This window comes from Kryptolebias marmoratus, linkage group LG22 (assembly GCF_001649575.2).
Source record: "Kryptolebias marmoratus isolate JLee-2015 linkage group LG22, ASM164957v2, whole genome shotgun sequence".
Lineage (NCBI taxonomy): Eukaryota > Metazoa > Chordata > Actinopteri > Cyprinodontiformes > Rivulidae > Kryptolebias > Kryptolebias marmoratus.
Window position 1 is genome coordinate 2,316,201 of NC_051451.1, and position 16,804 is coordinate 2,333,004.

General features: G+C 38.8%; 1 protein-coding gene across 1 annotated transcript in view; it reads right to left on the minus strand.

Annotated features, from left to right (window-relative positions):
* The window catches only part of LOC108247471, a 124,935-nt gene that overhangs the window by 59,708 nt on the left and 48,423 nt on the right, over positions 1-16,804 (minus strand). The window lies entirely within an intron of this gene.

Here is a 16,804-nt window from a genome sequence, read left to right on the forward strand (position 1 = left end):
ATACCGGTCTTTGCTCTTCATTCCCTACTGGGTCATTCCGTTTTTGCTGTGTTTTCCACTTTGTCTATGGTAGTCACGTTTGGTTAGGCCTTGCTTTGTTTCTTGTTTTTGGATTTTGGATTTGTGTTATTATTAGCTTTGCTGCCTCGTCAGCACTTTGTTTTGGTTATTTTTTATTCTAATAAATTAGTATTTGTGTTTTAAGATGAGTCTGCGTCCTGGGTTCGCCTCTGTCTCCACGCCTTATGACAAACAAAGTCAGCAGGTGGGCAACACTGGCTGGCTCTACAGACCCAGGTTCTCTCTCTCTCTCTCTCTCTCTCTCCCTCTCTCTCCCTCTAACTCTAACTCTTAAAGCTGCTGCAGCACTTCTCACCACATCGCACCGATGCATTTCAGTGCAATGCAACATCTGTGCTGGGTTCAGATTAACTTTCCATTCGGCCCAAAGTCCAGACTTTAAGAATCGCTGTTTCCACCTGTTCAGTCTGTTTAGTAAAGATTTTTGACTTCGGCTCAGCAAAAAGCACATACAGCTGTGTCTCCCTTACAGACACCTTTTTTCTCACAGCTGATTGAAAAAGACTCAATCAAACTTGGACTTGGCATCTCCAGGGAGGTCCTTAGGCTCTGTGTTACTTTAACTTTAATGCTGCTCCTAATTAACACCCCACAGGCATCTCCAGCCTGTCTTTATTAGAACACTCTTATTGAAACGGACGCCAAAATGTCTGCATTTTATGATTCTGTTCTATGTGGTTTGAATTATTCAATTACAGGGTAAAAAAGCGAATACAAAAAAGGAAGAATATATGAAGTTACAGCATAGTTTGGTAGAAAAGGAAATGAACGTCTGAAGAGTTAGTTCCTTTGATAGGAGAGTAACATCCCCGAATTATGACTCCTTTTCTTCTTGCACTGAACCCTCCCTTCTTTTCCTCCTGCTTCTCCACCTCCTCCTCTTCCTCGCCTCCGCTCCCTCATTGCGTGCTGCTTTAATTAGCCCGTTTGATACGGCAACTGGACTTCAGAGAGACGATGAGAGAGGAAGAGGAGGAAGATGGAGTGATGGAGTCGGAGAGGCAGGGAAGAAAAAGCAAAGAGGGTTTTTTTGAAGTCGACAGTCGACTTTGTGTGTTAATTACAGAGACTCTTGTTAACGACACAGGAAACAACACACAGATGGAGAGATGTTGGACCAAAACTGTCAACAATGATGAATCAGTAAACAGGTTTCTGTTGAACTGCTTAAAGGAATTAAAGGCCTAGCGATCCTTGACAGGATGCAGAACACCCCCCACCCCCCACCCCCTGCTTTTCATGACACAGTTCATTGTGAAACGTCACATTCAGAGAATCAGTTCCAGATGACTCCACATCACACTTTAGCTCAATATCTGTAAAAAATACTGAGGTATAGCCATTTTTGTGTTAGCTAATGTCACTGTGGCTGCCACGTTGAATTAGAATGACTTCAAAAGTTAATCAGTTGAAGATGAAAATCTAACGATTACTGTCTAAAGGTTACATTAAAATACATCCAGTGGTTCATGGAATTATTTGCTAAAAGACAAACGTGGTTGACTCCAACATTTAAATCTAAAGTGTTTTTTAACAGGGATCTTTTGCAATGAGCAGAACTTGGATTATGTGTTGTGAATAACTCTCAGCTACCACCATACCAAATTTTAGCACAAAATCTGTAAAATTGACTGAATTTGAACCATTTGTGTGTCCTATAATGTCAGCTGGCTGTGGTAGCCATCTTCAAGTGTGTTTACTCCAAAAGTTAATCTGTATGGTAATTTCCTGTAAGTTTCAATAAAGTGATTTATGGCTTATTTTGCTTAAAAACAAAGTTGACTACATGTAATTATTGGCAAACATTTAATCAAAGATGGTGCACAATCTGTTTGAGCTCTAAATATCTGTTAGAGATCAGTCTCTGCTACTACCACACCAAATCTTTAATATCTGTTCACTTGAGTTGTAGCAAACAGCTCTGGCAGCCATCTTAAAGTGGTTTCACTTCAAGTGATAATCAACAGATGTACATCCAGTGATTACTTTCATTAAAATCTGTCCACTGGTTTAAGAGATATTTGGTAGCAGACAGATACACAAACACAGGTAAAAACATTACTGTCTGACAGTGATAACAATCAAAAAGTACAGCTTTGTAATAACTGTCTTATGAAATTTTCAGTTCTTTCTCTTTTTCTGTTTCAAATATTAAAATGGCTGCCTCTATGGAGCCCAGCAAGTGTTAAATGGAGAAATAAAAATGGAGATTAAGGAAATCTCCTGTTCAATGACAGAAAAGTAGATAAATGAGCCTAATTTTAATGAAAACAAGTTGGACTTTGAGCTGAACAAATAACACTGGCTCCATGTGGAGCCAGCTATGATACAAATGCTTAAAAATCATCTACAAATTACCTCAAAAATATCAATTTAACCTATTTTATACAAATGTAGGTGCTGGTAAATGAATTGTTTGAATGACACTAACAGGAGACATAAATGTCCAGTGGCATTTTAGTGAAACACTAAACATTAATGATGTTATTGAATATTATAGGTTAAAGATGCAACTTGAAGGCGTTTCCTTAACCCTCATTTCATGTCCGGCGTTGTTCTGACTCATAAGATCTGCCCCCCTCATGCTGAAAACACAACACCTGTTTCCTGGCCAATATTCTGAACCTACATCTGAAGCAGACATGAAAAATGTGTGCTATGGCTGTAAAAGAACATTTTGTTTAAAACAAAATAAAAAAAATCTGGATGTTCTTGTTTCTGCTGGTGTTAACTTGAGTTAGAAAATATTTGTTGTAGCCTTCAGGAAGCATATGTCTGCAGCTCCATTGTGTACGTGTTGTTGTTGCTCCTCAGTGTGCTCCCACACAGCAGATAGCAGCCAGATTGCAAAGCTGCGTTTAATGCCAGCTACTTTTCTTAATGGTGAGCTCTCATGTGAACTGTTATTTTATGGAAAACATGTTTGTAGAAGTCATTGAAAGTAAAAAAAAGCCTTTTAGATTTGAGGTGAAATGTCAGAAGAACACAAAATCTTATCAGTTTTAACTAAATAATAAAAGTTTAGCTCTTTATGTGTTCCACTCCTCGTTGCATGAAGGATGAGACACAAAACACCTTCAACACCAGTTAGACAATAAATGCTGGAAAATATTACACTCCTACACTGCTTTGTTAATCTTGTTTTATCTTTTCTAGTCAACACCATCATTTCTCTAATGTGCTTTATTGGTTCCTCTCTTATTTGATTACTGTCAGGTATTTTCTGCCTGTTACAGTTTTTGGTTTTTGTTTGTTTGTTTGTCTGTGTGTGTCTGTTGTCCTTACCCTGAGCAAAATATTTCCTTAACCACTGGACAAATTTGAAAGAAACTCTTAAAGTAATCACTGGTTGTACGTCTACAACTGATTGACATTGGAAGTTAATCCCATTTAAGATGGCCGCCATGGCTAATCTACATTTGCAAACACAAAAATTGCTATAACTTCCTGAAAATTACAGGCAGTGAGGTAAAGTTTATGTGTTGGTAGCCGTCATCCTCAATACTTACACCAAGCATTAACACATCTAACAAGATGTAGTTTGGTGGCCATCTTGAAACAAGACTCCATCATGAAAGGTGAGAGGAGATATGTATCTCTACAAGGATTGCTAGGCCTATAATTACCTCTGCCAAGAAAGTTATGTTTTCATTAGTTTGTTTGTTCTCATAAACTACTAAATAGATTTTGATGAAATGTTCAGGAAATGTTGTGGTTGTCACAAAAAGCAGTGATTAAATTTTGGTGGTGATCAGGATCATGATCCAGATCCTACAATTCTTTATGACCCTATGGCCTTGGCTGAGGTTTTTAACATGTTTTTCAGCTCCAACGCTAAAGTACTTACTACAGCAGAGGAGAAGCTGTAATGCTGCATTCTTTGAAATCATTTTATTGTTAGATGACATGTCCTAAAAATGTGACTGAACAGCTTCGGTTCAAACCCTGAAAATAACAATTTGCACAATCTCATGCAGTGTTGGAAGTTGTCTCAACATACACATTTTTCCATTTTTTAAGGTCAGCAGCTGTCTTGAATTGGGTTGGATAATTTTTTCATGTACATCCAATGATTATTCCCTTAAAGTTTCATTAAAATCCATCCAACGGTTGATGTGACATATTTCAATAACTGTCAAAGTTAATGTCACATCATTAATGGGAAAGTTTTAAATAACGATCTTGTGCAATTTGTTAACACTCAAATTATTATTGGGGATTCAGCTTAGTTATTCCCACACTAAATTTTAGATCAATATCTTTAAAATTAACCAAGTTATACCCATCTTTGTGTTTGGTCATGACAGTTAGCAGTGGTGGCCATCTTGAATCAAGCTGAGTTCAAAAGTTAATAAATTATAGAAGTACATCCAATGATTTATTTCTGCAAGTTCCTTTTAAATTTGTCCAGTCATTTATGAGTTATTTTGCTAACAGACAGAGACACGCTCACACAAACACAGGCAAAAACATCATCCGCCTTGGATGATTACATCATCAGCAGTGGATGATAATAATAGATTAATTGGGAGCACCGGCCCTTTAAGAAGATTCACCAAATCTGCAACAGCAGGATGAAAATGAGGAGGGCATATTGACATTAATATTGCATCACTTTCATGAGTGTTTGCCATGCTGTGTTACGAACACGACCCACATTCTAGCCAAACAGGCTAATTCCATGAATAAACATTGTTAAATTAGATGAGACCGCCGCCCCACCACCACCACCACCACACGCACACCAACACTCTCATTGTCCACTTTGTTCAGAGAAAAAGAGCTCATCACCAAGACTTCAGCGCAGGATTCATCTCTCACAATTACGGCAGTATTTCATATTACAGACTGCAGACTGTATTACTCACGCTGGATTAAAGAAAGAGGCGATTGTGTTGTGTTTTAATGGAGAGGCTGAGCATCACCTTTCCATCTCTAAATAAATGAGAAGCGAGGCTGCAGCAAAATGAGCCGGTGGGCCTGCTGCACACCCTCCACTCTACAATCAATATTAAAGGCTTTCATGCGGCCAAGTGCAGAAATATGAAGCAGAGTAAGAAATTTGATTTAAGATGTAGATTAAAATGCAGTTGAGTGGCAGCTTTGATGAGATGTATTGTCAGGAGACAGAGTTACAAGTACAGCAGGAGAGGACCACAGCAAACTGCAGAAATACAAGTGTGTGTACTGCTCACTTGTGAGAAAATGTGTGTGTGATGTAGAAGAGAGGTATTTGCAGCCAGAGGGCCAGATGGAGACAAATGGATGATCTTTCAAGACAACAGCCCTCCAATTAACACATAGACACAGTCACAAATCACACTCGCACAAGCCACGTTCACACACTTGTGTAAAAGCAAACAGACCCACTCACACACAGCTACCACACAGTTTCTTCCAGATCTTACACACAAGTGCTAACTGTCCTAAATGTGAGATGTGTCTGGTGGGGTCAGATGCTGTCTGAGTAGTTTTGCCACATTTTCTAAGTTTGGGCTTGAGTCAGCACGTGGGATTAGAGATATGTGTCTGTGCCGAGCTTCGGTCTGCAGTAAGTGATGCGCATGTGTTGTGCACTGTTGACTTTCCTGCAGCAGCAACAAGAAGTGCAAGCACAAGGAGTCCATGAAGATTGGTCTCCATCATCAAAGAAAGTTCAGTGCACTTTAAATTCATGTTTGAATTTAAACTAGATTGAACTTTGCTTTGATCGTAACTGGTTGACTACCCCGCTATGATTTAGAAAATCAGCCAAGGATAATGAAAGAATTAAGAATATCTGCTGTGCAAGATATATTTTGCAAGGTGGTGCAGTTGGTTGGTGGTGTTGTCTCGCAGCAAGAAGACCGCAGGTTCAAAGCTCAGCTGGGGCCTTCATCAGACAGGTCTGCTTGTTGTCCCCCTGCATGTTTGAGGGTTGTTTTTTTTTTTTTTTGGCTACTTTGGTTTCCCCCACAGTCCCAAAACATACAGGTTATGCTCTTTTCACACCAAATGATGGCCCCGCTATGCTCTCAACAACCTATAAGACAACCTGGATCGAACCCTTGGTGATATTACAATCACACACCTCTTGGACTGTCCTGACCGACCGACATGTCAATCTGGACCTAAGCCACCTTGATGGCCTCCGTGTCTGTATGCTTGGCGTAAGAACTGAAGCACCTGACGGAGACAGAGGAAAATTAGCTGTAAAATGTTGCATTTCTAGCACTGAATGTACTGTATAAATTAATGTTACGACTTTTCAACCCACAAACTGTTTGAGTTGTAAGAAAAAGGGGATTAGCCCTGAATCAGGCAGCAGCTTCAGCCTCTGTCTGTGTCATTATCTGAATCTATCTGAACCTATTAAAATGTGCAAAGAAAAGAAAGGTACACTTGGAAAACTAAGGTTTCTGTAATTCAACCATGATTTTCTGTATTTTAACTCAGATTTTCTGTATCTTTTATTAAACTGTTTCAGTACCTCCATAACTTTCACCTCAATATTTTAATATTCCAGTGTCTTGTTGTCTATATCTTCAGTTTATTTAATATTGAGTGGTGTGGAAAGGCATTTTTATTTTTTGTGTGAGAACAAAGAGATTAAAATTGTAGGCAAACAGAGTCTTTTTTTTATTTGTACGTTGTAAACAGATTTATTAAAACGGATTTGCTTATTTCTAGTTTTCCGGGCCTTTGACCTTATTTAGAATCGGATTTAGACCTTTGAGTATAAAGTTTGAGAACCCCTGTGATAAATTATCATGCTGTGTCAGTGCAACACTGTCACTACAGGTATCATGTTTGTGCTAAGTTGATCCATGTCTTGTCACAATCACAGATGTAGCCTAATCATGAGGACGGTGTGGCTAGTCCTGCTTTGAACTCTCAACAACTGAGCTACACTTCGGACCGTGAGCCTTATGTCACAAATACACTGTCACCACCCGCTAGCACACAAGCAATGACCCACATACCATATGTGCATGCTCAAAACCAAGACCTCACCGAGACCTTTAAAAGACTGTCCATGTTCTGGCTGTGCTTAAATTATTAGCCTTAGTTATCAGTGTGAATGTTGAGTCAACACTCATAGCATTACTTTTTTATGTCTTGGACTACTTTGACATTCTTTTAACTATTTTACCATTCATGTATCAAAACGTTCGGCTCTTTCAAGACATTGTGGCTTTGACGTTTGTTTTTGTAAATGTTATGTTTTTAGAAATATCTCACTTAATTTACTTTTTTTTCTCATTAGAATGAACAACTTTTCAAATCCTTGAAAATCTTTGTGAAATGTACTTCAGTGTACTTGCTTCAATTTAAGCTTTTAACAGCCGTTTTGTTATTCTTAACTTTTAGCTACTCTTTTGATAATTTTAACTCTTAGTTATTGTTCTACTAGTTCTAGCTCTGTGCCCCGCTTTGCTGGTTTTAGCTTTTGTTCTGATTATTTTAACCTAACGATTCAGTTTCAGCCTCTTTAACAGATTTCAGACAGGTTGTTCAGCACTCATCATTTACACTGCATTTGTACAGAAAACAGAACGTAAACTGGCCCTAGGTGTGAGCATTAATTGTCTCTGTGTGCCCTGTGGCAGACCTGGGACCTGGTCTAAGTGGATCCTGCCTGTTGTTCTGGAGATAGGCACCAGCTCCTGTCAACCCTGCACAGGATGAAGCATTTGCTTGAAAAATGGATGTGCAAGTTCATTTTTGAAAAGAGGAAAGATGGCCTTGCTGAATTCCTTGAAGCTTTTGTAAGAGTTGGAACTTTTGCTGGAGTGAACCTGAGTCATTTTCTCTAAAAGTAGAAGGCAGGGAACTGGACTTGCTGGACAATTTAAACGGCACATTTTTCTTTTTATGCTTCTTAAGCAGAAGCACTGTGTCCACATGCTCATATTATAGAAGAAAGCTGCAGGAAAGCTTGGCAAAGGACTGCGATATTGATCTGATGTCTCAGCCATCTAAAGGGAATGTAATTCAGTCAACACTGCAAATCTCATACATCACATTTTTATAAAGCAAAGCAGCTTCATATGCTGTCCGGTGTAGTAAATGTGATTCACTGGAGACAGAGCTGACCCGAAGACAGACCTGCAAACACATTCAGCACCTTTATGATCTGCCATATGGAGCTGGGACATGTGTGCCCTCCTTCAGCACATTTTCCTGCAGTAATGTGAGGAATTCACCACTGATGAACTGCCTGGCATCTCGGAATTCTGCTCCACTTTATGGATTTCTAAGAACCCGCAGCGTGGCCGGGAATAATGATTTCAGATCGCGGCTTTTAAGGGGTCTGAACACGTTAGTGCTGCTTGTAGTTACATGGCCCCGTCTTTAACCTCGAGCTAAACCCCCCTCCACCTCCTCCGCCTCCCCTGCGTCTGCTTCCATCTCGTCCGGTTGGCTGGGCAGACGTCCGGCCAAACCTACGGAGCAAAGACGGCTTAGTTTCACTTACTGCCCCTGCCCTTTCCCCGCACATTTAATAAAGTGACTTTCTGTTGAACCTGAACTTCCCTCATTGCATTCTGGGAGCTGGGTTTACCTACCAAACAGAGGCTGTAAACCAAACACACACACACGCACACACACATGTTCTCAGGGCAGATACACCAATCAGCCCACAACTCTGTATCACACTCAGACACACATCCACGGGCTTAGTTCGGATTAGACCACACACAAATACACACTCTGCAGATATCCACTCACATCCACACAAACAGATGCTCTCATACACACACACACACACACTAAGGGGTTCTCATTATCATGCATAGTGGTAGTGGTTGCATTGATTTCCACTCTGTCTTAAACTTAGCCCACACAGAACGAGTGTGTGTCCGTGGAAGTGTGTGTTTGTGTGGTCAGCTTGGCAGAGCTTCTCCAGGCTGAGTGAAGATTATGGCTCAGAGATTTTTCACTTCTCCTCTTTTTTTTTCTCCCTCTCTCCTCTTCTTTCACTCCTTCTCTTTATTATCCACACACACTCCTCACTTCCTCCCTCTCGCTTTCCTCCTGTCTCTTTATTGCTGTTCACTCCATCAATCTCTGTCTATCGGCTGGAAAAAAAAGAAAAGTGCAGTTAAGGAATTTGCAAAAGGGAATAGAAGGAGGAGGAGATGGAAATCAAACGACAGAGGGAGATGAATAGATGGAGGAGAAAACAGATGAGAAGAAGGATGGAGACAGGGGAGGTGAGGGAGAGAAAATCCTAAAAGGGGTAAATAACAAACAGACAGGTTGACATGGCAGGAAGGAAGGAGATTTCAGCTGAGATCTGACGGTTATCTTGCAATTTGGGAAGCAGCGACAAAATCCAGTGGAGAAGATTGATGGACGGAGCGGTGAAAATGCACACCAGGGTCTCATCTAGATGTGCCGCTTTCAATATCTGACATCCAGCTTCTCGGACAGTGGATATTGCAGCTGGAAGCTCAAGTCGTTGTCCTTTAGTTAGAGAGGGATGCTCAGCCGAGATCTCTCAGGCATTATAGCTATATTATGGGATGTCTTCACTGCTGGCATTGCTCCATTCTAATTAACTACCTCAGAGCATATATCGGGCTCCTCAGACATTTGGTTAATGGTTTGCAGCAAGGCATGAGCAATCCAATACTGCAATTAGAAAGGTTTACTAACTTCCTATCATCAGATACCTGCAACATAATTAGTTAAAACCTAAAACCACAAAGACAAGACTTTTTTTGTCTCACACATTTGGGTAATGAATTTCAGAGCAGGATCAGTGCAGATAATCCAATAAAACCCCGTCAGCTGAGCCGAGTTGAGATGTATGATTTAAGGTAATGTAAGTTTTGTGTTTATTGTCTGCTTTTAAATGAAGCAAATAACATTACCCTGAGAGGAATCTGTCCATAAGCTCAAGAGAAGTTCAAAAAACAGCAACAAATTCAATATTTTTGTTAATAAATCATTCAGAAGTGTGACTGAAACGCCTCAGATCACTATCACCCAAAGCTTTTATTGGTTTATTGAGCCGTGTTTACGTCTTTAGTGTAGTGCATCAGATGATGCACTTCTGCAGGAAGGTTTGTACAAAACGAAATGTTGCCAAATGTCATGCTCACACTATGTGTTGTTAATGACACCAAATTTTAACTAAAACTGACAGACTTGTAGGCATTTTGTGTTAACTAATGTCACTTAGCTGTGACCGCCATCTTAGATTGGACTGACTCCAGACGTTAGTCGGTTGTAAAAGTTTAGACAGCAACTAATGTCTTGAAAGATTCATTAAAATCTGTCCAGTGGTTTATAAGATATTTTTGCTTTTAAACAGTTGACTGCTAATAGTTACTGGCAAGATTTTAAGCAAAGACCTTGTTCAATCTGTTATTGCTTTGTTATGGCTAAGGTTGGTTAGCTATGGCGACCATCTTGAATTTGGTTGACTCCAAAACCCAATCAGTTGGAGGTGTACATAATCCATTCTTATTTTGTTTGACATTTGTTCCGTGTTTCACGTGATGCTTTGCTAACTGTCAAGTTAAATCAGCAAATCCGACACTTGAATGTCTTCACTATCTCCACCCAGCTGGCATGCACCTTGCAAGGAATCAAGCGCACCCATCATTTTCATCGTTCAAGCTAAATGTATCAGATAACCTGGCTCACCTGTGCTCAGACAGAGAGCTTCCACTGAAAGCTTCCTCAAAGACACCACTGGTAGGAAATCTACATAATTTACATGATTCTGATTGGAATCAGGAGACCAAACAGGTTTATTGATTGTTTGATGGAATGTTTCATGTGTTTGAAAGCATATTAGGGCGCACTGATTGGAACATAGTTTGTCTATTCATGCACTGTTAAATTAAAAGTAAATTATTAAATCATTACTTGAGAAACTAGTTAAATAGTCAGAAAGTTAAAATGAACTCATTGTTATTTGTAATTAATATTTTTCTTATTTGTTTGTAGGTTTTCAACCTACTCATGTTGTCCACTCATTTGGACAATGCATGCTGCTTCTGATGAGATTCATCTAAAAGAGAAAAGAAAGAATAAAAATGTCACTGAAATGAGTTGTTCCTGCGCCTCTTTGAAGGAAGCAAGCCAAGTCTGGACAAAAGCTGAAGTGGCTTAACAGAGTGAAAAAAACTAACAGACAAATTAACACAGAGACTCACGCAGATACATTATTGTCCACTTTTCATGGCAGCAGGCAATAATAACAGCGCATGCAGTTGAATTTGTCACCATTAATTTGCTTTTAGTAGTCACATTGAGTAAAAGGAATATCTCTGTATTTTTTGCTAAAACTATCCTGATTTATTTCAGTGATTTCTTTTTTCAAACTCGTTAAGAACTATATTAGAAAACACAAAACAACATGTAAAGTCAAGTTTCAGTTTTTAACAAGTTTTTAAAAGGCTGGTCAAGTCACCAAAAGCTGAAATGAAGCAGCTTTTTCATTTTTATTTAATTTAGTTTTGGATCACAAGGAGATTGTTTGTTTCTTCAAGTCAAAACATTTCACCGAGTACATTCATAAGGTTTCCAATAAATCATCTAAAATCTGTGTGCAAATTGTACAGTGACAATCTGTTAGGGGTCAACTTTTTTTCCTGTGAATTCAGTCCCATCCAATACAAACATGTTGATTTTGTTTTTTATTTTAAGGTTGTTCAGCTCTATAGACACAGTATTGATGGCATCAGTTCTCACAATAATCCAACAATGAAATATATCTTAAATTAACTCAAATGTATTTTTTGTGCTAATGAGCTGGATAACATGTTTTTCTGTCAGCTGTTTCTGTTTGACTTGCAGAGAATATTGAAATTGTTAGACATGAGGAATTCAGGAATGGAGGTTTAGCTAACAGTATATTTGACAGCACTGAGTTGGTATGGTCCACTTTAGGGGGTCTAAAATCATAATATCAGATTTGTCAATCTTTACTGAACGTGACGTTTATAAACTGATTATGGATAACACGGAACGTAAAAATCCAACCTGTTGTTTATACCTCTATTGGTGGGGTTCAAGTCTTAATTGGAAAAGTCAACGTATTTTTTGTAAATTAAATTAAATATTTTGAAAAGTATAAAAGTGACATAAAAGCCATTGCACCCATCTCTTCAATGAGCTGAATGTTTTTATGTAATAAAGGGCCAACATCACACAAAGAATGCAGAAATAGTTGGATTGCAAAAAGCGTGCAGAGAAATAAAATAGAGGAAACCAATAAAGTCCGGAGATGAAACATGAGCATTTAGAGACTGAAGAGCCACATTTGTTTTTTGTGCTTTTAGTTTCCAATAAAGTTTTTTGACTCCGGACTCTGATTTCTGTTTGGGTCGTCCACCTTCATCACTTCTTGTGACACAAAGCTGAAAAACATCCCCCCGGGGCTTAGAGAAAATACACAGTGGCCAACCTCACAACAATGTTTTTCTTTAAAAACACAGAATATGACATTTAGGAGAAATGTATTTGCTGGTGTTTGTGTTGTTTCATTTCATACAGCTGGGTGTAATAGCACAAATAAAATGGAGACCAGCAGAAATAATGTTTTTAATCTTATTCTTTAGGTCAAATTAGTTAAAGTTTTTAGAGTTTGCTATTTTTAATAAATACTAAAACTTAACAGCTGTCATCTTAATTTATTCTGCTGCGAAACCAAATGTGTAACCATCTGTGGCAGAAAAACTTAATTTACTCTTAACTAAATAACTTTTAGACATTTTGGTTACAAATTTACCATAGAAATAAAGGATGCCACTGAAATAGTTTCTAATATTGAAATATTTGGCTTTGATGATGAATAAAAATTCACATGCTTGTGTAATACATGATATACATTTAATGTTGTACGTTAGGGAGAGATGCATGTTTTATTCTGGTAATAATGCTGGGCAGATGGACGTGTTTGCTGCTGGTCAGAGATTACAGAAAGAACTCTCCCTGAAGCACAAATTGTTCATGAGAGGTGTTAATTAGTGCGCTTTAGAGGTGATGCTATGTGGATTGTTTTTAACTGCAGCCAAGGCGAAGCCAGATTAATTGACTCTGACCTGCTGCTGGTCGTGAGCTGCCAAGTATGAAGAAATGATTTCTATTGCAACTTGACCTCATGGTAAAAATAGTGATGAAAAAAACTAAAGAGCAAATGAAACTGTGTGTGTAAGTCGTAGGATTTCCTTACAATCCATGCATGGATTTTTGATTAAACCCTGAAAGGAATATGATGTGCAGGAGGACTCTCAGATACTACCGCCATAATTTTAGATTAGTGGTAATTAATCGGTTGTGTATGTTAATTCATGGATACTTTCTGAGAGTTTCATTAAAATCTGTCGAGTGGTTCATGACATATTTTGCTAACAGACAGACAGGGTTGACTTCAACAGTTAATGCTAAAGGTTTAAGCAAAGATCCAGCAGAATAAACAGCATTTGGAGTTTGTGTTGTGAATGACTCTCAGCTACAACCACACCAAATTTAGTTCAATATCTGTAAAATTGACTAAATCAAAGCCATTTCTGTGCATTCCAAGGTCAGTTGGCTGTGGTTGTCATCTTGAACAGAGTGTTATTCAGTTATGGACGTACAGCCAATGGATACTTCGTCCAGTGATTCATGAGAGATTTCGCTAACAGGCAGACAAAGATGACTCTTTTAAACAAAGATTTTGTGCTCAGAATATGTGCTGGGGGTCCATCTCACTACAATATCTGTAAAATTAATTAGGTTCAAGCCATTCTGTGTTATTTTAGATCAGCTGGCTGCAGCAGCCATCATGAATTCAGTTGACTGTACAGCCAATGACTAATTTTTATAAGTGTTAGTAAAATTTTTCCAGTGGTTAATGAGATATTTTGGTAACCCTACAGACAACTTCACACACGCTCACACACAGACACATGTAAAAACATTAATGCTTTTGGCTTTGGCGGTGGGTGATAGTCAGTTTCTGGAGCCCTTCACCAGGTTGTTAAAGTTTCACTGCAGCCCAGATGTTGATGTGATGAACATGTGGACTCAAAAATTCTATATTAAGCAGTTTTCTCATCATTTGATTCAAAGAACATCATAAAATCGTAAGAAAGGTTTATCTTTAAAGCGTGCCGCTCTCTGCTGTTCTTTAAAGTTACTTTTTGTATCATAATTAACCTCCAAAATAAACTTCTCCAAATCGTTATATACAAAGTTAAACTATAAATACAGGTGTTAAAATGTTTATATGTCAGCAAACAACTGTTTCCTATGTAATATATAAATACTCTTTGTTTTTTAAGCGTTTACATGGTATATTTTACTTTGCTCTCAGCACTGAGTTGAGCTCGTTCTTTTTATTGTTTTCCACTTTATAGCTTCTTCTGTATGTTTTTGGCAATCAAACTACTTCTGCATACTTTGCACTAATATAACCATTCACATATCAAACTGTGTGACTCAATCGGCAATAGGTAACTATGACTTTTGTTTTTTTTTGTTACTTTTATACTTAATATTAAATTCCCAAACAAATACATTTAGATCCCCTTTGTTCTGACAAAAAAACATTGAAATCTGCTTTAGTATACTTGCTTATTTTTTGTCTTCTTATGATACTTTAAGCTTTTATGTATTCAGCCATACATTCATTTTTTTACCTGCTTTTTCCTTTCTGGGTCTCAGGGGAGCTGGTGCCTGTCTCCAGCAGACGATGTGCGAGAGGCGGGGGACACCCTGGACAGATCACAAGTCCATCACAGGGACACATAGAAACAAATGAGACAAACCATCCACACTCTCACTCACTCCTAGGCACAATTTAGAGTTACTAATGAATCTAACATGCATGTTTTTGGTCTGTGGGAGGAAACTGGAGTACCTGGACAAACCCATGCATGGACAGGGAGAACATGTAACCTCAGAAAGGTGAACCTGTGACCTTCTTGGTGTGATGCTCCACCATGCAGCCCACTTTTCTCTATGGTTTTATTAAGATAAGATAAGATAAGATAAGATAAGATAAGATAAGATAAGATAAGATAAGATAAGATAAGATAAGATAAGATAAGATAAGATAAGATAAGATAAGATAAGATAAGATAAGATAAGATAAGATAAGATAAGATAAGATAAGATAAGATAAGATAAGATAAGAACTTTATTGATCCTGCAGGACATTGTTGTGCCAGGGTTACAACACAAAGGAACAAGTACAAGGAATCAGACAAGATATAAAAATAACAGCGATTATAAAAATATCAGAAAAGTATTAAAAACAACCACCAATTTAAGGTGTGAAACTGGTAAGGTAATTATTGTAGTCCTATGCAGAAAGGGGCGGAGCCACAGGGAGGTAGGACTCCCGGTGCCGTTCTGTGAAGTAGGTACAGGTTAAACTTGTACCTACAGTTTTGCCAGCTCCTGTTTTGCTACCTTTAGCTTTTAGTTACTGTTCAGCTAATTTTAGCTTTTTGTGACTATTTTGGTACTTTTAGCTTTTGGCTACCATTTCAGGTTTTAGCTATGGTTTTGCTGATATTAGCTTTTGTTCTGCTTTTTTTAACTTTAATAGTTTAGTTCACAAATAATTCTTCAAAGTCAATCCTCACGATTCACACTGCGTTTCTGCAGAAAACCAGATCTCAAGGCGCAGTCCTTCAGAGGAGGGTGTCTGGTTTGGGAACCTCAAGGTCTCGTCTGTGATTTTTGCAGATCATGTGGTTCTGTTAGTGTCTTTAAGCCATGACCTTCAGCACACACTGGGTGGTTCTCAGCTGATTGAGAAGCAGCTGGGAAAAGAGGCAGCTCGTAAAGGTTTGAGGCCATGGTTCTGAACCGAACAAAGTTGGAAAACTCCCTGAGGAAAACTCCGGGGGTGAGTCTGTGCCTCAAGCGGAGGAGTTAAAGTATCTGATGGCAGGATGGAGTGGGAGATGGATCAATGAATCAGAGTTTTGTCTGCATTAATCACGGTGTTGCTGTAGTGGATGCTAAACCACTAAACCGTGGCTATACCAGATGTTGGCAAGTGCTCAGTTTCCCCAGTGTTCATAATGCAATTTACCCTTTATGGACTTTATTGTTGTGTGTTGCTGAATGCCAGATCTTTAGTGGCCTCTGCTTATTCTGTTCATATTGCTTTATTTCCTTAGAAGAAAGAGACTGATTAACTGAGATTGTGAGCCATGTGACCATGTGAGTTATACGCTAGAATGAGCACCATTGCACCCTATTCACTGAACTTGATGTTTGAAACTACTATATTCTCATGTGTCTTTTGGAGTGTTTTCAGTGTTTGGTGGGTCATATAGAAGTCGTGAAAATAAGTGAAGATGGTGTGGAACATTTGCCAAAAAGGCAAAGTTCTAAATTTACTGGTCCATCCGCATTCCAATCCTCATTTATGGGCATGAGCTATGGATCATGACCGAAAGAACAAGATCCCTGACACAAGTAGCTGAAATGAGCGTCCTTCTATTCTCCTTAGAGAGGGGACCCCAGAGTAGAGCTACTGTTTCTCCATATTCAAAGGAAGCAGTTGATGCATCAGATTACAATGCTTCCTGGGTACCTCCTTCTGGAGATTTTTCAGGCATGTCACATTGGAAGGAGACTTAGGGGCAGACCCAAAACTTGCTAATGGGATTATACATCTTTTCTGTCCTGGGAACAGTTTGGGATACCCCATGAGGAGCTGGAGATGCATGCATGAATGGATGGATGGATGCATGCATGGATGGATGGATGGATGGATGGA